This window comes from Canis lupus, chromosome 21 (genome assembly GCF_011100685.1).
Source record: "Canis lupus familiaris isolate Mischka breed German Shepherd chromosome 21, alternate assembly UU_Cfam_GSD_1.0, whole genome shotgun sequence".
NCBI classification, from domain to species: domain Eukaryota; kingdom Metazoa; phylum Chordata; class Mammalia; order Carnivora; family Canidae; genus Canis; species Canis lupus.
Window position 1 is genome coordinate 6,927,201 of NC_049242.1, and position 24,524 is coordinate 6,951,724.

General features: G+C 45.0%; 1 long non-coding RNA gene across 1 annotated transcript; it reads right to left on the reverse strand.

Moving 5' to 3' along the window:
* Window positions 1-23,631: 23,631 nt before the first annotated feature.
* LOC119864869 lies at window positions 23,632-24,271 on the reverse strand. Its single transcript, XR_005375346.1, has 2 exons — window positions 24,212-24,271; window positions 23,632-24,007 (listed from the first exon to the last, which is right to left on the reverse strand). It is a non-coding gene; the product is annotated as an uncharacterized LOC119864869 (long non-coding RNA).
* Between the last annotated feature and the right edge of the window lie 253 nt (window positions 24,272-24,524).

The following is a 24,524-nucleotide window of genomic DNA, read 5'->3' on the forward strand; positions in this document are numbered from 1 at the left end:
TTCTTTTCTTTCCCTTTCTCTCTCTCCCCCTGTATCCCTTCCTTTTCTCCCTCCCTCCTTCCTTCCTTTCTTTCCTTCTCTTTCTGATGTTGTCAGAAATACCAGGAACATGTTCCAGCTGTCAAATTTCTTAACTTGTCTAAGAGGCAAAGCATGGTGAACTCACTCCACAGGAACTTGGATAGATTTCCCTAAGCCAAGAAATAGCACAGTGTGTCTCACATTCAGAAATCCCACATAGAAGCCTGTGATACCAGCTGAGCAAAGGATTAACTTTATGAATTACACTAGTGCTTCCCAAACTTTAATGTCCATACAAATAACCTGGGGATCTTGTTAAATTGTAGGTTCTGATTCAGTACATCTAGGCTGGAGTCTGAAATTCAGCATTTCTAACCAACTCCCAGAGATTACTGTTGATTCTGGTTGGTGGGATCCACATTTTGAGTAGCAAAGGATACATCATACCAATAATGTATAAGGGTGCAAACTCTTAGTCTCATTTGTAGAATATATGAAAGAACGTTCAGCTACCACCTGTCTGCCCATGGCTACTTCCAGGTACCAACTTCTGGGATCTGAAGGGGCATGTTGTGGTCTGACTGGTTGGTCCAGAATATATTCATCTCTCCCCCCAGAGAGTAGACATCACCTTGGACCAGGGATCAGTAGGAATCTTTCTACTAAACTATGTGAACAAGGCAAGATGAGAAGAGTGCTTCTAATTTTTTTTTCAAGTGGAAAAAAAAAGGTATTAACAGTCATTAAAATGTAAGCTCCAAGAGGATAGAGATTTTGTCTTTTGGTCATCCTTATTCATACCATCTACCCTAGAACAGACTTTGGCACATGATAGGCACTAGGTGTGTGTGTAAATGAGCAAATAATAATAGTTATCATACACTGAACATAGAGTATGTGTCAGTCTATGCAAATTATCACATTTCTTTCCTACAACCAGACTTGAGTTTTATTAATTCCAACCCTACTGGTAGGTCAAGTAATGCCTAAATAGCTTGCTGAGCTAATAGACTTAGTGGTAAAGCTCAGGCTAAGGCTTCCTTTATACCTTCTGTGGCCAGTCGTCATTCTAGCCTGTACTCTGGAGATTTTATGGGTTGTAAGCATTCCCAGACTTGTCTTTCTTGGCACAGGAGGGTAACTAAACAAGGGCAGGCAAGGGTACATTGAGGAAACAGTCAAGCAAAGTCTGGACAATCTTTGTGGCACCACAGAGGCCAGAGGCACTCCATGGGGACCATTTGTAAGCAAGCCACATGTATTAAGAATAGTCACAGAGTTCCTTATTTACTCTCAGACCCATCCTCTGCATTTCACAAATCCCCTGGTCTACTGGCTTCTGGGTGGTGAATCCAGTAGGATGCATTGGCAGAAGAGAGCAGAAACCAAGATAACTCTGTTTTTCCCAATCTGCCTTGGGGTGGCATTTCTGACAGTGGCTGTCTCCTCTGAGTCCCAGCTTTTGTGACCTTGTGGTTCAACCTCTGGCTGGATATTCTCACTGTGGTTCTAACTCCAACTACGTCCAGCATCATACTTTGACAAGGCTACCTTGTTCTGTTGTCCAGCCAAGCCTAAGGATGGAGCAGCATCCTGCTGTTACTAATCATAGGATTATCTCATCTTCTCATGCTTGGTTTCTAAGTGCTTTCATCTTTTCTATAACTGATTCCTTATATTAGATTCTCTCTATTGAAAAACTTAGAGTTGTATCCAAATAACCCAATTAAGAATGGGCAGAAGACATGAAAAGACATTTCTCCAAACAAGATATCCAGTTGGCCAACAGACACATGAAAAGATGCCCAACATCACTCATCATCAGGGAAATGCAGACCAAACCACAATGAGCTAGCACCTCACACCTAGTCAGAATGGTTAAAGTCAAAAACACAAGAAACAAGTGTTGACAAAGATGTGGAGAAAAAGGCACCCTAGTGCACTCTTGGTGGGAATGCAAACTGATACAGTCACTGTGGAAGACAGTATAGAGTTTCCTCAAAAAGTTAAAAATGGAGCTACTCTATGATCTAAAAATCACACTACTGGGTATTTACCCAAAGAATACAAAAAACAGTAATTCAAAGGGTTACATGCACCCCAATGTTTATAGCAGTATTATTTGCAATAGCCAAGATATGGAAGCAGTGCAAGTATCTGTCAATAAATTAATGGATAAAGAAGATGGGGTGTGTTCATACAATGAAATATTGCTCAGCTACAAAAAAGAATGAAATTTTGCCATTTGCAACCAAATGAATTGAACTAGAGAGTATTATGCTAAGCAAAATAAGTCAGAGAAAGATAAATACCCTGTGATTTCACTCATATGCGGAATTTAAGAAACAAAACCAATGAGCAAAGGGGAAAAAAAGAGAGAGAAAGAAACAAACCAAGAAACACTTTTAACTATAGAGAATAATCTGATGTTTACCAGAGAGAAGTTGGGAGGGAGGTTGGGTGAAATAAGTGATGGGGATTAAAGAATACATTTATCATGATGAAAAAATAATATAATATAATATAATATAATATAATATAATATAAATATAAATATAAAAAAGAGTAGATTTTTTTAGCAAGCACTTTTCAGCTCAGAAATACATAATTTCTACTGAAAGGCAGTTTCATTCAAATAAAGCATAACAACCAATGCATATCACTGTCCAACATTAAACATAAATTAATCCTTGAGTCTCCTATCACTGGAGTAGACCAGGGACACTTGGCAAGACACCTGGAGTAAGGATTCTTTCATCAGATAAGAGGATTGCATCAGATGGCCTCAAAAAAAATCCCTCTTATATTTATGATAAGTATAAGGTAAACTAAGAGCTCTTTAAGATCTGTCTTGCCCACCATAATATTCCCAACACCTAGCACAGTACTTAGTATTTAATAGGTACCTAGTAAACATTTGTTAAATAAGTGATTGGTGGTTCTTGGATTCTTGGGCCTGTGACTCTATTATTGGTGTCTGAAGCTTAGTTTATGGTACTTACCACACTGTGTTGTAGCTGTCATTTTATCTGTTATCTGCACTCATTTCTGACCTCCTAAGGACTAGGGCTGCTTTTTTCATCTTTACTAACCAGGACTGCACACAACAGAAAGTGAATACTAAGCCAACATTTGTTGGAGGCAGGGAGGACAGTATATGAGCAAATGAGTAAGTTCTTTGATCCACAATCTTATGACTTAGGAATATATCAACTGCACACTTGTCAGAGGTTCACTGCACACTCTGATTCACTTTAAAAAAATCAAAACAAAAGTGATAAAGACCCATAACAAAATGGCAGAAGGGATTCTGGGGAGAAAGTTGACTATGGAAAGATTGTTAACATTCTAGATCTGAAACTAGTCAGGGTAGAGGGGAAGCCTACTATGCTCATGTCCCTTCCCTAAGTGCTAAGAGGTGATAATTCAAGCTTTCCAGAACTCATCATCTAGATTAGTGGTCAGCACACTTTTTTGTAAAGGACCAGATGGTAAATATTTTCAGCTTTGCAGGCCAGATGTTCCCAAGGCAACTACTCAGCTCTGCTATAGAGCAAAAGCAGCCATAGATAATATATAAGCAAATGAGTATGACTGCTTCCCAATAAAACTTTATTTATGAACCTTACAATTTGAGTTTTACAGAATTTTCATATGTAGTGAAATATTGTCTTTTTGATTTCTTAAGTGAAGCACAGGGAACTTTTAGGGCAGTGAAACTATTCTGTATGATACTATAATGGTGGCTACACATCATTACATATTTGTCAAAGCCCATAGAGTGCCCGACAGCAAGAGAACCCTAGGGGTTCCATGAACTATGAACTTTAGTGAATAATGATGTATTAATATTAAGTTTGTGAATTTTAACAGATTTGCCACACTAATGCAAGATGTGAATGGGGGAAACTATATGTCTTGGCACCGGTGATGAGGTGGGAGAGGTAGATACATGGAACTCTAGGTTTGATCAGTTATTCTGTAAATTCAAAACTGCACTTTAAAAAAGATCTTTTAAAAGATGTAAAAGAATATGTCTCCCACATGAAGTCTGCCTGGAAACCAGTTAGTAAGGCTCCGAGTAGCCCAGTGATTGACTTGGGCCCATCAGCGATGAGAATAGCCTTACAGGTAGTGTCAGGGCCACCATTCACTCTTGTCTTCACTGAGCTGAGGGTCAGAGGTACCTTCTGTGGGGTCTTGATCTGACCATTGCCCTCTCATAGATCAGTGACCAAGGCCCTCTGCAGAAATCATAGCATGAGGTCATAAGTCTCCAGACCTTTCTAATATTGTGGAAGAACTTTCTGTGTTCATTTCAGAGATGAATCCTTATAGAATGGAGTAGGAAAGGAAGAAGGATTAGAAATGAAGAAAACTTAAGAGAATTCTCAGATCAAGTTTTGCTGAGCCTGCTTTTCTGAATCTCTGGTCAACATTCTTTAAATCAGAGCCCCTAAGAGGCAGACAGGAACTCTTGATCCCAGAGATGGGGACTGATGATGAAAGGAAGGTGAGCAGGGGAACTGTAGATTCAAATATGAACAAAGCAGTACGTTCTGAGAAGAATGAAAAGAATTCAAGACTTAAGGTGACATGGTTTCCTTAGGTCCAGTCAATATTTGACAAGCTTATCAGGCCCTGAGCAGGATGAGGATAAAAAGAAAAGTGAGCAGAATGTTGTGTTCCTATCTTCAGGGAACTGATGGTAGAAACATTTGTAGACAAAAGATGATCATCTTTAGCCTCTCTCTTGGAACAAAGAAATTGATTTGCCCCCTCTGCTCTTTAGTGCAGCAAAGGAAGCACAATTCCAAGGAAATGCCCCCTCAAACTACCCCCTTCCTACTGTGTCCCCAGCTCAAGGCTCACACCTGAGCTGTCCAGTAGGGTAGCCACCAGCCACAGGAAGCTATTGAGCACTTAAAACACGGCTGGAGGCAGCCCGGGTGGCTCAGCAGTTTATCACCACCTTCAGCCCAGGGCCTGATCCTGGAGACCCGAGATCGAGTCCCACATCACGCTCCCTGTGTGGTGCCTGCTTCTCCCTCTACCTGTGTCTCTGCCTCCCTCTCACTCTGTATGTCTCTCTGAATGAATAAATAAAATCTTTAAAAAAAAAAAAAAACGGCTGGTACAAGGGAGGAACTGAATTTTTTTTTACTTTTAATTAATTTTTTTAAAAAGACTTGATTTATTTATTGGAGAAAGAGCACATGAGTGGGGGGAGGGGCAGAGAGAGAGGGAGAAGCAGACTCCCCATTAAGCAGGGAGCCGATTTGGGACTCGATTCTAGGACCGTGGGATTGTGACCTGAGGCAAAGGTAGATGCCTAGCAGACTGAGCCACCCAGGTGTCCCTGCTTTTAATCACTTTTAATTTAATTACTGATAACTAGTTCAGTTATTGGGAAACATTTAAGTATGTGCGGAACAACTCATGTACACAAATCAACTTTTCAGCTATAACTTTTATGAAACCTAAGTACAGATTGAGTATTTCCAATGAAAACTTACCAGTTAAGTTGAGATGTGCCATTGGTGTAAATGCACACTGGAATGCAAAGACTCAGGAGGAAAAGGCCATCACCTAGTCTATTGATAATTTGTGTGTTGGTTACATGTTGAAGTGTCTTATTTTCAATCTCTCGGGGTAAAGTATATTATTTGTAGTAGCGTCATCTTTTCTTTTCTACCCTTTCGATGTGACCGTCGGACATTTACAATCCCATATGTGGTCTGCCTTCTATTTCTACTACACAGCACTGCTCTGAAATGACTCCAGTTTCCTCCTTGGTCTTCAGACCCCCACCCCCACCCCCACCCCACCCCGAGTGGTTCTGGGTTTTGCTCAGTCACCTGCCCATGCCAGGAAGCCCCTTCTCAAAATCTGATTTTCACATGGCAGTTTTCCACTGAGTGTCTCGGGATTGTAAGTGGGATCAGGTCAGATTGTCATGACCCCCAACCACATCTGGGTCCCACACAGCCCACACCACTCCACAGCATGTACTTTCTACAGTCTCTCATCAATTTCCTGCCATGCTGCCTATGCTCTCACCAAACCCACGTTTTGCCAAGTCCATTTTAGTATTGTTCTGCTTTTGCTCCTTTTCCAGCACTCCTTCCCTCAAATCTCATCACTCGTCCAACCCATAGCTTCCACCTCTTCAAGGTGGGTCTCAAGATCCAGCTTTTCCAGAAATACGGCCCATAGCAACGTCGGCCCTGCCCACTTTCCCTCACTTCCCCAATTCCTTGAGCCTTTAAGTCCTGTTGTAGCTGCTCTTCCTCCAACGCACCTGACTCCCACCTAGAATGTGCCATGGTTCATGTGCAAGTGGCCCCATGCCCATGCCTCGTGTCCCAGAGGGCTAGCCAGTTCTGCAGAACTGCTCTTGCGCGGCGCCCAACAACACCTGCTGCTGCACTTGGTAAGTGCTTATGAGTGAGCAGCCTGTGCTGCCATAGCCCTAATGAGAGAGGCGTACGGACAGAGGCTAGGGCTTTCATGTATCGATACTTCTTCCTACAGACTTGTTTTATGTGGCGTGAGACCACATCTGGCATGTCATCTTTCATGTCACTCGTAGAAGGGACACACCTTCATCAAAACCTTCATTTGCCCAAAGCATTTTACAAGAAAGGCCCCTTGGTTTTGAAGCAGACATTTGTACAGGCAGAGCTGTCAGGGTTCTATCTAAAAAATTATTTAGCATTTCCCTACGTCAAAAGCAGCTTTCACTAGATGACCTTAGTGCTCTCCCAAGCCAATTGGCTCTTGCCGTTGGGACTTTTTGTAATTTTTAATGGCAGTACAGTATTAATGAGCTAATCCAGCCTTAGAAGAAAAGCTCCATATAAATTTCAGTCCAAAAACATTCTTCCCAATGTCTGATATACACACAGGGAAAATCATCTTCAAAAATGAGGATAAGGGGCATCTGGGTGGCTCAGTGGTTGAGCGTCTGCCTTTGGCTCAGGGCATGATCCCATGGGATGGAGTCCCACAACAGGCTCCCCGCAGGAAGCCTGCTTCTCCCTCTGCCTATGTCTCTACCTCTCTCTCTGTCTCCCATGAATAAGTAAAATCTTTTTTAAAAATGAGGATAGGGAGACCTGGGTGGCTCAGCCATTGAGCATCTGCCTTTGGCTCAGGGTGTGATCCTGGAGTCCAGGGATCGAGTCCGCATTGGGCTTCCTGCATGGAGCCTGCTCCTCCCTCTGCCTGAGTCTCTCCCTCTCTCTCTCTTTTTCATGAATAAATAAAATCTTTTTAAAAAATAAATAAATAAGGATAAAATAAAGATTTTTTAGATAAAAAGTAGCTGAGAGAATTTCCCACACTACAGTTGACCACACTATCAAGAATGCTACATTGCGGGGATCCCTGGGTGGCTCAGTAGTTTAGCACCTGTCTTCCGCCCAGGCCGTGATCCTAGAGTCCCTGGATCGAGTCCGACATCAGGCTCCCTGCGTGGAGCCTGCTTCTCCCTCTGCCGGTGTCTGTGCCTCTCTCTCTCTCTCTCTCTCTCTCTCTCTCTGTGTGTGTCTCTCATGAATGAATAAATAAAATATTTAAAAAGAAAAAAAAAAAGAATGTTACGTTGCTCCTCAGGTTGGGGGAAATGCTACCAGATAGAAACTTGATTCTACAGAAAGAATAAAAAGAACATCAGAAACCATGGGTCAATATAAAGTACTGTAATTTGGTTTTTTTTTGTTTTTTGTTTTTTTTTGTAATTTGTTTTTCTTCTAGAAATTTCTTCAAAAAGACAACTGGCTATTTAAAGTGACAGTAATAAAATTGTATGGATAAGTTACAATATATGCACAACTGAAAGTCCTAACAACAAAAAAAATGAAGGGTAGGGAGAGTAGGTGAATGGAGTAATACAGATGGAAATATTACTATACTTGTGAGGTAGAAAGTGTCAGGCATGAAGAGGAAAACTGGAAATGTGAAGGCTAAGGCATAAAAAAGAGAAGTAGAAAACGTGAAGGGGTGCGATGTTGACTTGGATGGCCTTTGATAAGTTAAGGACACATATTGCTATGATGAGAGCAGCCACAAAATATGTTTTGTCTCAACTAAAGTATTTTATATTATCTGCATGTTATTATTCATGTTTGCTAAATTAGCACTGTTACGTTAACTATGGCATTAGATTATGCTACCAATATGAAAATTGGATCAAGTTCCCAAATATGATTCACTGAAGTAAAAGTCATGATTAAAATAATAACAGCAAGACCACATTTCAGAATAAAATCATAAAGAGCAAAAAGGATGCAAGCATACGTAGAGACCATGAGAGAGGAAGTTACCTATGGGAAACACCATTACTAAATGAGAAGTTGGTCTAATGATGGGGCAATCCACTCTTCTCTGGTGTGCCGTGCCCTGTCTGTAGGGGAACTTCTCAAGCACAAAGCCATTAATGCTCTTGTTTTGTGTTCAAACAAAGACCAGTGGCCTTGTTTTTCAAGAAATAGGTTAATCGAGGGGCACCTGGGTGCCTTAGTTCAGCATCTACCTTTGGCTCAGGTCATGTTCCCAGGGTCCTGGGATGGAGTCCTGAGTCAGGCTCCCTGCTTAGCAAGAAGCCTGCTTCTCCCTCTCTCTCTGCCCCTCTTCTGCTAATGCTCTTGCTTGCTCTCTCTCTCTCTCTCAAATAAATAAATAAATAATCTTAAAAGAAATAGGTTAATTTAGAAACCTTTTTAAAAAGATTTTATTGGGATGCCTTGATGGCTCAGCGGTTAAGCATCTGCCTTTGGCTCAGGACATGATCCTGGAGTCCCGGGATGGAATCCCACATCGGGCTCCCTGCATGGAGCCTGCTTCTCCCTCTGCCTATGTCTCTGCTTCTCTCTCTGTGTGTGTCTCTCATGAATAAATAAAATATTTAATTAAAAAACCTAAAAAATAAAATAATTTATTTATTTGAGAGAGAGAGTGAGTGAGAGAGAGCATGGGCTGAGGGCAGGGAGGGGCAGAGGCAGAGGAAACAAAAGGGCCCTCTGCTCAGCAGGGAGCCCAAGTCCGGGATCATGAACCCAGCTGAAAGCAGACATTTAACCAACTGAGCCACCTAGGTGCCCTGAAATAGGGTAATAAAAAAAAGAAAGAAAGAAAGAAAGAAAGAAAGAAAGAAAGAAAGAAAGAAAGAAAGAAAGAAAGAAAGAAAATGGTAACTGCAGTGATTGGAGAAAAGAAAAAACCTACAGAGGCATGCATGGCTCAAACTTGTGCTCCTCATGACAAAAATAAATAAGTAAATCATGTTTCCAGAGCTTCTAAAACCACCCCCAAAGTTCAGAAAAACAATGATACTTGAAGAGAAAACAGGAGCTAACGATAAAATTCCCGTATCAGATAACATCATGGGACAACCGCGATGAGCCCATGTGCATAGTAGCAGAAATTCTGCCTGAGAGTTGTTTGGAATACACTGATGCCTGAGTATGATTCAGTTCTTGAAATGGAAAATACTTGTATTGAAAGGAAGTGCTTACAACTTTTCTTTTTAGATTTTGTTTATTTATTTGAGAGAGAGGGAGAGAGCATGTGTGCACCAAGTAGGGGGCAGGAGAGAGACAAGAAGAATCCGTGCTGAGCATGGAGCCCAGCGTAAGGCTTGATCTCAGGACCCTGAGATCATGACCTGAGGTGAAATCAGATGCTCAACCAACCGAGCCACACAAAGTTGTGCCCCACAACTTTTCTGTTTATCACTGGAAACCAATGTTATTGGAGCAGAACATTTTGTTAATTCAAAATCAACATGTGAGTTCTGATATGGACTGAAAAGGTGTTTTGAAATCACTGTTGATGAAGAAGTCCTGTTACAGTGACTTGAGCAAGTCACTCCATCTCTTTATCTCGATATCCGCCCCCTGTGGACTGAGGGTCAGGTTCCATGACCACCAAGGTTCTTTCTAAGTCCCCCAGGTAGCCACCGAACTCGGGCAGCCCGAGGACAGAAGCTGGGTATTAGTCCATTAGCCTTTTGTCTTCATGCGGTTCAGGATCGGAGTGCTGTATAACAGTTCAGAACAATGGCTCTAGATTAGCCTCTCTGTGCCTCAGTTTCCTTCTGTGTTAAATGAGCATAATGTGATGAGACCACTCACTACAAAGTGTTGTTGTGCATCTTAAAAAACAATCACTTAGCAGAGACTTAACATGAAAGAAACATTCCATCAATATAAGCTACTATTACTGTTGTTATTTGTTATTATTATTAATTAATATTATTATTACCACCTTCCTTCTAACTGATATCAGTTGACAAGACAATGAGGACAGCTGATAGGAAGACACCAACTTAGGAAAGGAAAATTAGGAAAAGCAAAATTTCAGTTATATATTTCCACATCTTAGAGAAAGAAAGGTCTGGTTGGACCTGTTCTTAAATGGGGAGACTGAGGCAACCAACTATGGAACTGCAGATCAAAGGCCCTCCAATGAGTCAGTTATAGAACCTGGAACCAAGCCCAGGAATGGGTTTTCTAAGGAGAGTGATAAAGGGTGTTCAGTTCTCAAGTGGTAGGAGATTTCCCAACAAGAAAGCATTCCACTTTCTCTCTGAAGGCCATGAATCAAAGAAAGGCGCATGGTCCCATGCACTGAGTCTAGAGGGTATTGGAATGAAGCAAAATGTTAAGGATATGAGGACACGTGGTGGTAAGCTTGGAAATAAATGTCTCTTCCCAGGGCTCTCTCATGGAGCCTCGGAGTCCTGACGAGTAAGAGGAGCCATAACTCCCCATCCCACTACAAAGACAGAGGTCATGGACAAGTGCTCTAGGATGACCAAAATGAATACTGCTCACTGATACTGCTTGGATCAAATCCTTACTGCTTCCTGCCACTACTCCACTATTTAAATTCCTAGCTTTGAGTCATCTGAATGCCTCTCTGGCTTCTGCTACCAAACATATTTAAAATCAAAAATCAAAATGTAACTGAGCATATCTAAGCTTTTGGTGATATTTAGCTCCCCCATATTTACTCCCTCCACTGAGACGATCACTGCTTTCCCGTTCTCACTCAACAGTTTGGACAGAGATGACTCCACACCCCTAGCTCAAAAGGGGCATATGTGACACGGGACTAGATATCAGAGCACCCTATCTTCCTGATCTCAGCACCTGGCTCAGAACATGTGACTCAAAAGAGAAAGCCACAAACAAGGGGAGTTTATCTGAAGCTACAGAAAAAGAGGTGGAGATTCTTTTCCACTTAAACTTCGAAGCACCCGACCCAACCCCACCCAGGGCCAGCAAACAAAGGCAGAAAGGGAGGACCCGGAGCTGAGAGATGAAAGAAGCCACATCTGGTAATGGCATGGGGCCCCCTAAATTCAGCAGTGGTCAAAGCCAGCCTACCACCTATTAGTTATGCGGCCAATAAATTCTCCTTATTAAAAGGAGCCAATTGAAGTTTGTTAATACCTATACTTGTCGTTTGAACTTGACCACTGTGTTAGTCTGCTAGGGCTGCCGTAACAAAGCACCACAGACGAGGTGGCTTCTACAACCAAATGTACTTTCTCACTGTTCCAGAGGCCAGAAGTCCAAGTTCACGATGTCAACAGGTTTGGTTTCTTCGGAAGCCGCTCTCCTTGGCCTGCAAATGGCTAACTTGTGCCTGTGTCCTCACCTGGTGTCTCCTCTCCGTGTGTCTAAATTTCTTCTCGTAAGGACGCTGGTTATGTTAGAACTAGAGATGGTGGAAGAGTGCCTTCAACGTTCTAGGCAAATGACATACATTTTCAATCTTGGATTCTCTATCTGAGCAAACTCTCACATTGAGGGCAAAATAAAAACATGTCTAGGCATTCAGACCTCAGAATTTGTTTTTAATAGGCTTTTGGGGGAAAGCTATTAGGGATAGTCCCTAGCAAAACAAAAGAGTAAGCCAAGAACAAGGAAGGCCTGGAAGCAAAGACATACAATCGCTCCAAGGCCTGGAAGCAGTGAGGAAGTCCCAGAGTAGTGACCATTTGGCAGGCAGAGAACAGTCAATCAGAGGAGAGAGGCCCAGGAGGGAGTACCGGGGAGAGGGGGAACAGACACAGAACATTTAACAGAATGCCTGTTTGGATCAAGAATTCAAAAATAGGGATGCCTGGGTGGCTCAGTGGCTGAGTTTCTGCCTTTGGCTCAGGTCATGATCTCAGGGTCCTGGGATCGAGTCCCGTATCAGGCTTCCAGGGCAGAGTCTGCTTCTCCCTCTGCCTATGTCTCTGCCTCTCTCTCTGTGTCTCTCATGAATAAATAAATAAAATCTTTTAAAAAAAGAATGTGAAAGTAAATTAAGGATGTAACAAAAGCAACCAGCGTCAGACAAAGAAAGGACTTCTAGGAAAAATCCAAAGCTCTATAAGAGAGAAAATATAATTGTTGTTGTACAAAATTAGGTTCTGCCCTCAATAGTTAAAATGATCTTCCACCCTTAAATGAAACCCCCAGACAGAGCACAGTGTACAGTTATGGTGTCAGGAGAGAATGTATATATGTATGTACGTATCATCAATCCTGACAACGTGGAAATCCAATGGGGAGACCTCAGGAGGTGAGAGGCAGGGAGGGGAGCCGAAGGGCAGGGTAGGGATGCCAATGGCCTCATTTTGCAAAGCGAGTGTCAACAAGCATCTAGAGCTGAACAAGACATAGAATGGTAAGTTTGTGACAAAATTTCCAAGGAAACTGATAAAAGAGGCAGAATAGTGATGAGCTAAAATCAAAGGTTGTGAGGAGGGGGACAGAGGATGGTAAAATCATAACAGATCAATGGCAGAAATTCAGTAACTGATTTCTAAGTGTGAACACTCAAAACACAGGACTTTAAACATTTTTCTTTAGAGATGTGAGGAGTAATACTAAAAGAACCAGTAAAAACGTGACAAGTGGCTGCCCTGGGGAAAAGGATAGGAGTTAGGAAAGGAGGAGGCAAGGAACTGTGGTTTTTGTGACCAAAGTTCTATACTATTTGATGTATTAACCAAGGTCAGTTATTTTATAAATTTATTTTTTTAAATTGTAAAGCATTTTAATGTTTCCTTTGGGGTCACTGTCATATTACTTCTTGGCCCTTGTTTCATGTACAGATTCGCATTCTCATGGGCAGCTGCCAGGTCCCAGTGCCAAGAAGTCCTTGGGTGCAACCCCCTGTCTTTTCATCCATCTTGCTGTGAACCCCATAAGCAATGAAGCTTCCATGATCTTCCAAAAGTCAAGGGCTTTTAATAGCACTTGATATTTATATGGTACCTTTCATCTGAGGACTGCAGTGCATGTTACAACATTATCTCACCACGTTTTGCGGAGAAGGTAGGAGGCAGGTGCTATTAACCCCATTATACATATGGGAAAACTGAGGCAAAGTGCTCTCATGACCAACCTGATGGTTGGATCTGTCACTCAGGATTAAGGGGATAACTGCTGAGCCTCAGGACCCTTCTAAGGGATTCTGGGAGATTTAACCTATTTTTTAAAGTCCTGAAGAGGATTCTCTCTGAGGACACTTGTGAGTGGCCTAGTTATGAGTTATGAGCCGCATCTTTTCCCTCCTTTGGAGTGGAGCCATGGAAAGAAAGGAGTAAGTCACAGAGTGGATGAGGAGGGGCAGAAAGGAGGAAGAAAGCCCTAGATCATTATGGCCAGAGTCTTGCCATTCACTAAATAGCCCAGCAAGTGTTTATAATGCCCCCTATTAGGTTTTTGGCTCTATGCTTGATGCTGGGAGAATTCCAGGAAGAACAGAATTAGCGCTCATTGATCAGTACCTCGCCATTTCCACGGATTCCTAGGAAATATGTGCATTAGAAAGCACACAAACAATGTTCCACTGTGAGGCACAAGTGAGAGAGCAAGTGAAATAAGATTTTAGGGGAAAGTAAGGTGAGCAAGGGTTTGAACAGCCATTTGTTTCAAACCTGTGGGGGGTTTTATTCAAGGGAATGGGACCCAGTCTCATTTTCTGGAACAGGAACAGCAGATGGCCCGTGACACCAGAACTCGGTGGTTGCTGCGAGCTGGGCCAGTCCCAAGGGCTGTTGACCCGCAGCCCTCCCTCTGCGGCCCTGTTCCCCGGTTCCGTCGAGTGTAAAGAGGAGAACCCAGGAAGGCCTCTGCGCCTCGCCCAGGGTGAGGCCGAGTAGGACCCGGCGGAGGCGCGGCCTGCAGAGCCCCCGCCGAGCGCCCAGCCCAGCCAGCACCCAGCACCCTCCTCCTGCTCCTGGCTGCCACCCCTCTCGTCCCCACCGCGGGGCGCTTCCCCAAGTCTGCTGGGCTCCCCAGACAGCCTGATGCTCCCCTAGAAGCTGATGATTGGTCTTGTTACCACTAATATTTTTTTAAGACTTTATTAATCTGAGAGAGATGTGCACGCACGTGTGAGCAGAGGGCGCAGCCGGCGGAGGGGGAGGGGGAGGGGGAGGGGGAGGGGAGGGGGAGGCAGACACCCCGCTGAGCGGGGAGCCCCAAGCTAGGCCGGCCCCAGGACCCCGGGTCCCCGCTGAGCCCAAGGCAGACGCCCAGCCGCGAGCCAGCCAGGCGCCCCAATAATTAGGTCAATATCAGCGAATATTCTATTCATTCTAGGTAATGTCATAAGCCCCAGTACGGGGACCCCTGGGCGGCTGCGCGGCTGAGCGGCTGCCTTCCACCCCGCTGTGACCCCGGAATCCCGGATCGAGTCCCGAGTCCCGCGTCGGGCTCCCTGCCTGGAGCCTGCTCCTCCCTCTGCCTGTGTCTCGGCCTCTGTGTGTGCGCGTGTGTGCGTGTGTGTGCGTGTGCGTGTGTGTGTGTCTCATGAACAAATAAAATCTTTAAGAAAAAAAAAAAAACAGCATAAATGGGTGCAATCATTACTACCATTAGTACGTTTAACTATTTGATTCACAAAAACCCCTGTAGGTTTAATGGACTTGTCCATGAGCCCTCAGGAAATAGGCACACATCCTCCCAGGCATAAGCTTTTCTTAATCAGCAAAGTTAAAAACCGAGTGAGAGAATTCCTGCTCTGCGGCTCTTCCCGCGCGGCCCTCCTCCCTCCCGGGGCTGTGCGCCCTCACGAGGCCTCGGCGCCCTCTACTGGTCATTTGTGGTTACAAAGGAGCCCCTCAGGCTCACCCAGAAACCGCTCTGCTCTGTCCCCTCCAGGGACACATAGTAGCCCCAAATCGGATGTGGGGCTTAGACCCCAGGGCGCCTTCTGATATTTGCAAGTACTAGAGCCCAAAAAGGTAAAGATGAATCCAAATTCCCCTCAACTGATCATTAGAAAAGGAGCCAAAATAAAATTTTGAAACACACATGAAAGCTAGTTAGCAACTTCTTGGCAGAGGCTGAGACTTTCGTGCTTGAATCCAAAGAGCCACAAAATTACAAATAGATATTAGACCCCAGAGGTGTGAAAGGATGTGACACTCATGTGGTTCAACTGCCCACCTGATCTTCAGTTCCCTCCAACACATTCTGCCAAAGGAGCCAGCCAGCCTGCCGTAGCCTGACTCAGGTGTCAGTCCAAGTCGATGGTGAGAATAGTCAGGCTGGCTCTTCATGGGGCAAAACTGGAGAGGAAGTTCCCGTCATCCTTTTAAAAAGGAAAATAAAGAAAAGACAGTATCTATATCCTTAATTCCCTATTTAATTAACTATCCAGTTCATTAAAGGCAGAAGAGTTATACATGTGTCGTTTCATGCTTAAAAATCCCAAATAAGTAATAAAAGCAAAATCACTTTTTCTGAAGTTATTTCAAATGTTGTATTTCCAATGTCAATCTTAAAGATGACCAAACAGGACTACCATTTAACCATGAAGGATGGTACCTGTGTTTGTCTCTGCCCCCTCCTGAAAACTCCCTCCAAAAACACAGGACAAGAATTGAAAAGGATAAAAGAATGAGAGGAGCTCTCAGATAGGAAATATGAATGTATATGGACAAGACGGAAAGCAAATGCAAGTGTGGTCCCTAGCTTAATCAGAAAGAAGGAGAAGCTGGACTCTAAATGCCTAAGGAAGAGGACACTGATGAGAACCCCATGGACCCAGCTTTTCAGCCTGAAAAGGCTCAGGCACCAGAGTTATCTGGTCAGGAAAGTGGAGGTGGATGATAGAGCTGAAAACATCTTGTGGCTCAAGCATCTTCTAGGGTCCCCGCATCCAGCCAGCTGACAACAGAAAAAGAGGATGGAGAATCACACGTGAAAGATTATTATGGGCCAAGCTGGGAAGTAGTACATGTCACAGAAGCCTGTACTCCACTGGCCAGAATATAATCACATGGCCACACCTATCTACCAGGGAGGCTGGGAGGCTGCCTCTCAGTCCAGGAGAAAGAGGGAACAGGATTTGGTGATTCTATAACAGTGTCTGCCATGGGCTGAGACTCTCCTAATTGATAGAACAAGTTATAAAGTTCCCAGTGCTTGGTTACAGGGTGCTCACCAAATACTAGATCCTTTATAGTCTTAAACCATAACTCTTCTGGGGGCTAACTCTGCATGTTTAATAGTAAATTGCATAGTGTTTACTCTGCGGAAGCATGGTTTTAAGTACTTCACACATATGAACTCATTTAATCCTCACAACAACCTGGGAGATAAAATATTATTATTATTATCCCCATTTTACAGATGAGAAAACTGAGGGAAGGAGAGGCTTGTAACTAGCCCTGATCATGCAGCAACTTAGTGGCAGAGATGAAATAAGAAATCAAAAAAAAAAAAAAAAAAAGGAAAGAAAGAAAGAAAGAAAGAAGAAATCAACCAATATGGATCCAGAGTCTATATAGCTCTTTTTTTTTAAGATTTTATTTATTTATTCATGACAGACACACACAGAGAGAGAGGCAGAGTCACAGGCAGAGGGAGAAGCAGGCCCCACGCAGGGAGCCCGATGTGGGACTCGATCCCGGGTCCCCAGGATCACACCCTGGACCGAAGACAGCGCTAAACCACTGGGACAGCAGGGCTGCCCTATATAGCTCTTAACTTAAATTCTTCCACCCAAAATTGACCTTTTATGGCATCAATAGGAATATTCTTTGGGTTGTCTCAAAGATGGAGGGAGAGGATATTTAGCCAGGAGCCGTCCCAGTATTCATGGCTCCACACGGTACAGTAGCCATTTTCAGTCTGAATCTTCACCAAGGAGCTCCTTCTCCTGCCACAGGGCATTTACCACCCCTCCCCACAAGGACACTACATGTAACCAAGACCCCAGAAATGCAGACTAGAGAGCTACAGAGAACATCAGTACCAGTGGCTGTTCCCAGGGCCATGGTCAGGTGTCAGCATTGCACAGGGTTTGGTAGAGGGAAGCCCCCACCTTGGCAAGGCCTTGGATCATGGTGATCCTAAACATGTCCTCAGAGAGTGCAGTTTAGGGCTCGGCACTCGGTGCTCCCTAGCACAATATAACTGGGTGGCATTTATTGAGCATTTACTCTACATCAAGCACTGTCCCATGATGTTTTGTGACTACTACCTCTCTATTGACAAATAGTATTTGCATGTGCTAGGAACCTGTAATCTTCACCATAGCCCTACAAGTTATGAGATCATCCTGCTATTATTGTGATCCCCATTTTAGAGATAAGGAGACTGAAATACAGAGAAATTAAGTAATCTACCCAAATACATACAACTAGTAAGGGGCAGAGCAAGGTTATTAGTGTCCAAAGTCTTTGTGCTATTCGGCAGCATAATGCATGAGCAGCATGAAAAATGTAGGAGAGGATTAACAGGGCATGGGAGAAGAGAAAGCTCAAACTGGACCCCATTGAAACCACCTCCCCCGCTGAGCAGTTACAACACTCTTGTAGTGAGATGGAACTGGAGATGCAGGAAAACTCTATATAGAACTCAGTTATAGCCTTGCATGTATTTGTTTACACTAATAATCACATCCACAAAATCTTTCTGCAATCCCTGTAAGGTCCCTCTGGTTGTCATAATCAATATCTGGACAGGGCAGACCATTGCTGCCAGGATTCTGGGGACCAGAGGGGCAGACCCGATAAGCACATCACCCCACAATGTTTCAAAAAGTCAAACAGTTGTGAGTGTGCCTTACGTTTCATATGCTGACATAAAATCACAGGTACATGTAAGTACGTATGTACACATGTAAAGAAGAATGTGTATAATACTCATATGTCGGTGAGCAAGGCTTCCTCTTCCATCTATTAATTGTAAGACTTGGGGCAATTTTTTAATTCTCTCTGAAGGTCAGGTTTCTCCTCTATGAAAGAATACCTCTCTCACAGGGCTACTGTATGAAATGTATTTGAGATCTCTTTATAAATCAGAAAACTTGATTTAAGAATGTGAATTATTGTATGCATATGTGTCTAAGTATAACACCTATACTTTATTGGCCTGCTTGACATTTTTACCCTATTACCTCTACGCAAAGCTCAAGCGAAACTTCCCCATCTCTCCTTGTCTGTTCCTAGAAGCACATTCGTCAGGGAATGACGCTAAGGCTATGCTTTGGACGATGTCTGCATTGTTTTTGATCCTTAAGAATGGTGTACTCTTGTTAAAAGGCATCAAATAGTACAGACGTTTGGCAGCATGGAAGTGAAAATCTTCCAAGCGCCACCTCTACCAGGCCAATGTGGGGGCCAGATAAAGCCACATCTTTACTGAAAGTTGCCCCAACCCTCACGCCCTGCCCTGGCTTGAGTGCTACCTTCCATGGAAGGCAGCCTGTCCAGGAGCTTTCTGTAGGCGACAAGCAGTGTACAGTAGATTCAAGGACCCATAATCTACTCTGGTGGGACAGCCCCAGATCAGAAGCTCTCTCAGTGCCATGGGAAGAGCACAAAAATGAGACCCTTGAGTGCTCTCTTGGTTGCACCGACCTTGGGCAGTTCAGATCTTCACTGATCCTGGTTCCCCATCTGAATAATGAGGAAAAAATAAGCCTCTTGGGCTCGCCAAGAAAAGAGCATAGGCGCAGCCCAGAAAAGCACTTTGTTAACACTGTAGTTACAGATGATGACATAGTTAGGCCTTGAGAGTGTCTCATTAGAGAACCCCCCGTTCCACTTTCTCAGGGGCTTAGCAGCACTTGGGCAGTCGTTATGTGCAGGAAATGTAAAACTTCACGGGTTGCTAAAGGGAAGTGTGTTCTCATGGGCCAGAAGGGGTGGCAGCAAGCCCAAAGACAGAGAGGACGTTGCAGTCTTCCACAGCCTCCAGTGGTACCTGGCTGGGAAAGCCAAAACAGAAGGGGAGCAGAGCCACTGGGGCTCTTCCCACTGGGCAATTGGGTGACCACGTTCCTGGCACTGTGCCCCAAGTGATTACACTTCATCTGTCTCTCGCCACAGCTTCAGGGGCAGGGGGGAGGATTGAGAAGGGAGAGTAGGCCCATCCATTTCTCTTCCTTGACTGGCTGAGAGACCAAGTCCAATCAGGAGGCTGAAGCACGGGCCAGGAGGCCCCACCACCCATCTATATGAGGTATGACCAGTCAACAGCCCTGAGGCTTTGAGCAGGGGATATTTGAGAAGACAAGATGGCCAGGTGATGCTCTGACCCCCCAGTCCATAATGCAGGCCCTTCCTCACAAGTACACACAGGGCTGGTGGGCCCGTCTTGCCTGCCAACATCCAGAGCAACCACGTCCCCCACCCCTCCTCCTGTCCCAGCTGAGTGGAAATAGATCTACCAGGGAAACTTTTCAGAGGTTATCAGGAGTGACCCAGAGAGAGGAGCAGAGCGCAAGTGCCTTTGCAGCCAGGTGACTAGGCCCATCCCTGAGGGCCACTTGGCAGTGGAGACAGTGCTGGTCCTTACTGGGGGGATATGAGCCATTTTCCAGCCTGGTGGAGCAGGACAGAGGTGGAGCCAGACAGGAAGCAGGCCTGTGCCTCTCAAAGTCCAATGTGCCATCATGCTGGGAGGCCTCAGAGGGGCCCGGAAAGGGCTTCTGCCCCTGAAGAGATGAGGGACCTCCTCATCTGGAAGACTTTAGGGAGGACCAGGTGGCTATAACCACACTGCCCTGCGAGGTGGATACCTGCTAAAAGGGGGAAGGATCCAGACAGACTGAGCTGGAAGGCTCTCTGGAACTGCCACATGGCTTGCAGGGCCCCTTCACCACCACTGGCCTGGCAGCGCCTGGGCGCCTTGCCCAGAAGAGGCTGCCAGTGTATCCGTGCCCCAAGCCCCCACCGACCAGGTACTGGGCTGATGGGTATGTCTGTGTGTCTGTGCTTAGGAATGGGCAGGATTCGGGTTGAAAGCACATCCCCACAGCCTGGTGCTACACAGTTGGCCTAAGAGCCCAATGCAGCAACTATGCTGTCCAAACCAGATTTAGGGTGTCATCGTCTGACAAGTATGAGATGCTGTACTCATACGGGGAGTATGAGACAGAATTTCTAGTAGGAAGTCTGTGACTAAGGAATTCAAGGGCTTGTGATTTTCCCACCTGCTAAGCATGTTGAGGCCCAAAGCTATGGTAACTGGACAGACTAAGATGAGCTGCCCCATTGCAAGTTGTGTGACCTCAGACAAGTTCCTTAGCTTCTCGGAGCCTCAGAATGTTCAACAGCAAATGAGCAAAACAGGTCTAACAATGATGTGTCTGTTGTTGGACTATTGCAGAATGAAATGAGAGAAGCCTGTGAACGTGACTGGCAGCTATTTTTGCTACTATTTCCAACTACGTAGCGTCTAACCTTCAGCTAGTAGTTAGGACTCTCTGGGGCCGTGCTTCCTAGGAAATGAAGGGCCTGGATTTCCAAGAGGCCTTAGCCGCTTTAACATTCTCTGCCGGGCCCCAAGAGAACAATGGGCTTCTCGCTGCTTTAATTGAGTGTCCACCTTGGGTGCTACATGGCTCCCCTTTCCACATGTGGCCCCAGGCCCCACCCCTCACCCTCCCTTTCCTCTTCAGAAGATCTACAATTTTCCTGGAGAGTTAGGACAGCCGTATTCATTGCAGCAAGAGCTGTGACATCCAGGCATCAAAGAGAAATGGGGGGCTTTGGGCTTGGTACCCTTCTATGGGATGCCAGGAGTCTCAACGATGCTCTTGGTGCTGACTCAGCTGCCCTAAGGCGTGCCACCTAGGCATGATTCCAGGTGAAAATGAGCGGACCTATATTTGAGTGACAGATCAGTAAGTGACCAGATCAGTAAGACCCTGGAATCTTACTTTACTTCTACGAGCCTGTTTCCTCCTGCAGTTATAAAGCTGTTACCTCACGGTGGATGTTCTGAGGATTGAATGAAATCACGTCAGGTATGTGTCTAGGGTGAGGAGCCGCAGCTGTGTGTGTCGTTGTTGCCTATCATAAAGGGTCATTTCCCATTAAGCATTACATTCTCACTGCAACTACTGTTGTTGATCGTAATGGGGAGTGGCGTCAGCAGTCTCCGTCTCCCTCATCCACACAGAGGAGCCAGAGGCAGCACCCCATCCAGGCATCAGCTTTCTGCAGCCGTGGATTTGGATATCAGATAGAAATAAAGCCCCAAGCATTATCATCCTGCTTAAGGCATTGTTTCTTAGTAACTTTGGCTCTTCTGTGGGAGTGGAAAGCTAAGGCTGGACATTCTCGGTTTTGTCCCCCAAGCGAGGGCCCTGGCTCTGCAAATTGCTCCAGGCTGCCCCCGTGAGAAGGGTCAGTGGTGGCATCAGGCCTCTGTGTCTGGGGACCGAGGTGGTAAATGTAAATGAAATACTATTCATGAGCCCATTAATCTCAGGCATGAGTCAAGAATGGGCACAAAGGAGTGTTAAGAGCATGCCACCTAAAAAAGAAAAGAAAAGAAAAGAAAAGAAAAGAAAAGAAAAGAAAAGAAAAGAAAAGAAAAGAAAAGAAAAGAAAAGAAAAGGAAAGGAAAGGAAAGGAAAGGAAAGGAAAGGAAAGGAAAAGAAGAAAAGAAAAGAAAAGAAAAGAAAAGAAAAGAAAAGAAAAGAAAAGAAAAGAAAAGAAAAGAAAAGAAAAGAAAAAAAGAAAAGAAAAGAAAAGAAGGCACCACCTAAATAGAAATAGGAACCCCTCCCTGGGTCACAGAGACACACGTTCCAGAGCCCTGGAGTACCAGCGTTGCAAGCTTCTCCAGCAGCCTTCACTCAGCAAATGAGATACTGAGTTTGTTCCAACTCACTTATACTCAGGAACATCAGGTACAGAGAGAGAAAAAAGAAAAGCAAGATGCAAAACCTTTCCTCTTTCCGCAGGCCTCCACCCAGCTTCTCAGAAATCTCCAGGGTCGATATTGACAAAGAGAATGAGGAAGGAAATTTTCCACCTAAATGAGAGGCCAAGATCATTCCGAACCCCTTAGTTGTTTGTTCTGTAGCTGCCACTCACTGAGAGCTTTGTATGAGAACGTTCTGAATATATCATCTTATTTTCATCCTGTCAACCATCCTACAAGGTGAGTGCTATGGTCAGTCCCACTTTCCAGATGAGGAAGTTAAGGGGAATGATATAAAATAACTTGCCCAAGGTCATGGTCACACAGCTGCTAAGCGAGGGAGCCAAGATTTAGATCCAGGACCTAAATCCATAATCACTAGGGGAGTTCCCCAGGGAGTGGGTGAAAGAACCAGAACAGGGTAACAGCCAGTTCCGAAACATTACCTCAGTCCCCCAATCCTTTAAAGAAAGCCTGCTGAACTATCTATTATAAATCAGATGCTTTCACATTTACTATACTTCCTTTCGTCCACACACCACCATCTGTGAGGTCGATATTTTCCTTACTTATGGGGGGAACTGAGGCCCAGAGAGGGAAGACAGCTCCCCAGTCCAGTGGGGGAGCTGGGCTCGGCATCTCGCTCTTGGGGCTCTGAGGCTGGTGCACCCCCTCCTGGGTCTGCAGTGGCTGGACCAGGCAGCTTTCTGGCATTAGTTGTTCTCTCTCTCCCTTCCAGGGAAGATTCACCATGTGTTCTGAGATGGGCTCCAGGGGTACGGGCATGCAGCTCTTGGCCTTGGCCATCATGACCATCATCGCCAACCTCCTACTGTACTTTCCCAATGGGCGGGTGCTGGAGCCTGCCCAGATTACAGACCTGTTCTGGTTTTTCCACGGCCTTCTTGGAGCTGGACTCTTAGTAAGAATGAGGCTTAGCTACTTTGCAAGTCACAAAGCAATCATGTTATCTTGCACCCACCTTCCCAGAGCATGGCTAGCTCTCTCCTTCTGTCCCCCACAATGCATGATACATAAACACTTGGCATGTGGTACTATAAGCATCTAATTATGTACTCCCCCAGTGGGCTATGATCCCCTCGAGAAAACAGCTCAGGTCCCATTCACCTTGGTCCTCTAAGTGCCTACCTAGCAAAGTGCTGGCTTAGACCAGAGTTTAATATGAGCTGGGTAATAGCATGAGAGATACACTATAAAAAGCACAATAACCGAGTATTTGTCGGGTTCATCAGTTTCAACATCCCATCAAGGCTTCCCTTGGCAAAATTATGGGGTTGGCAACCTTTTCCTGTAAAAGGCCAGATAGTATTTCCACCTTTGTAGGCCATGAGGTCTTGTTTCAACCACTCACCTCTGCCACCAAAGGGCAAAAGCAGCCACAGACAATACATAAACAAATGAGGGTAGCTACTGTTCCAGTAAAACTTTATTTATAAAGACAGGCAACCTGCTGGATTTAGCCCCCCACCTTTAGGTACTGAGTAGATACTCAGCAAATGGATGATTGCATGCACCAGGCACAAAGAACCCTCAGAACAAGGTGACCATCTCCCTTCCTGCTCTTCTCCCCACACAGCAGTAGACACAGTGACCACCTGTCCCCCCATGATGGCAGAGGCTGGGCCTTTCCATTTAAATCAGCAATACCTGAGGGCAAAGCTTGTCTGTGTCTCAGCTTAGAGCCCTTCCTGGCTTAGGAATCTGAAAGACCTTGATCAAAGCATGAGTCTGCCGCTCCCTGAGCCTCAGTAAAAGGAGAATCACGCCATTTCGAAGCAGAGAACCTGAAATGAGAACATAGACAGGACACCCCGCACATAACCTGGCAGCCAGTAAAATGCAATCTGCCCCCTTCCCTGGCTCAGACTATCAGCTCCTCCTCTCCAGCCCCCACCTTGCTTATCCCCGCAGGACCACAGGGCCGGCTTGCACTTGTCAGCCCCTCCACCAGGCAAACGCTGAACTCCCCTTGACCTCATTCTCCTCACCTGGAGGATTTATAGGCCCATCAGCACCCAACTTCTCTCAAGATAGAAATAAGCAAATGCAGAAACTGTTGAAGGGAGTCAGGTCAAGCACCTTGAGGGAATTTAGATTCCCCAATAGCAGGATCTCATGACGTTTATTGGGAGAGAGTGAGCCAGAGGGAAAACATGGCCTGGTTGTCAGGAAAGCAGAGTGGATCCTGACTCAGGCCCTTTCTCCTCTTTTTCTTTCCCACTTTTCTTCTTTATTTTCCTTCTTTTGCTGTTCAGTCTTCAGTGTCCATTCTGTGCCTTCACCCGTACCAGCTCCAAGGCA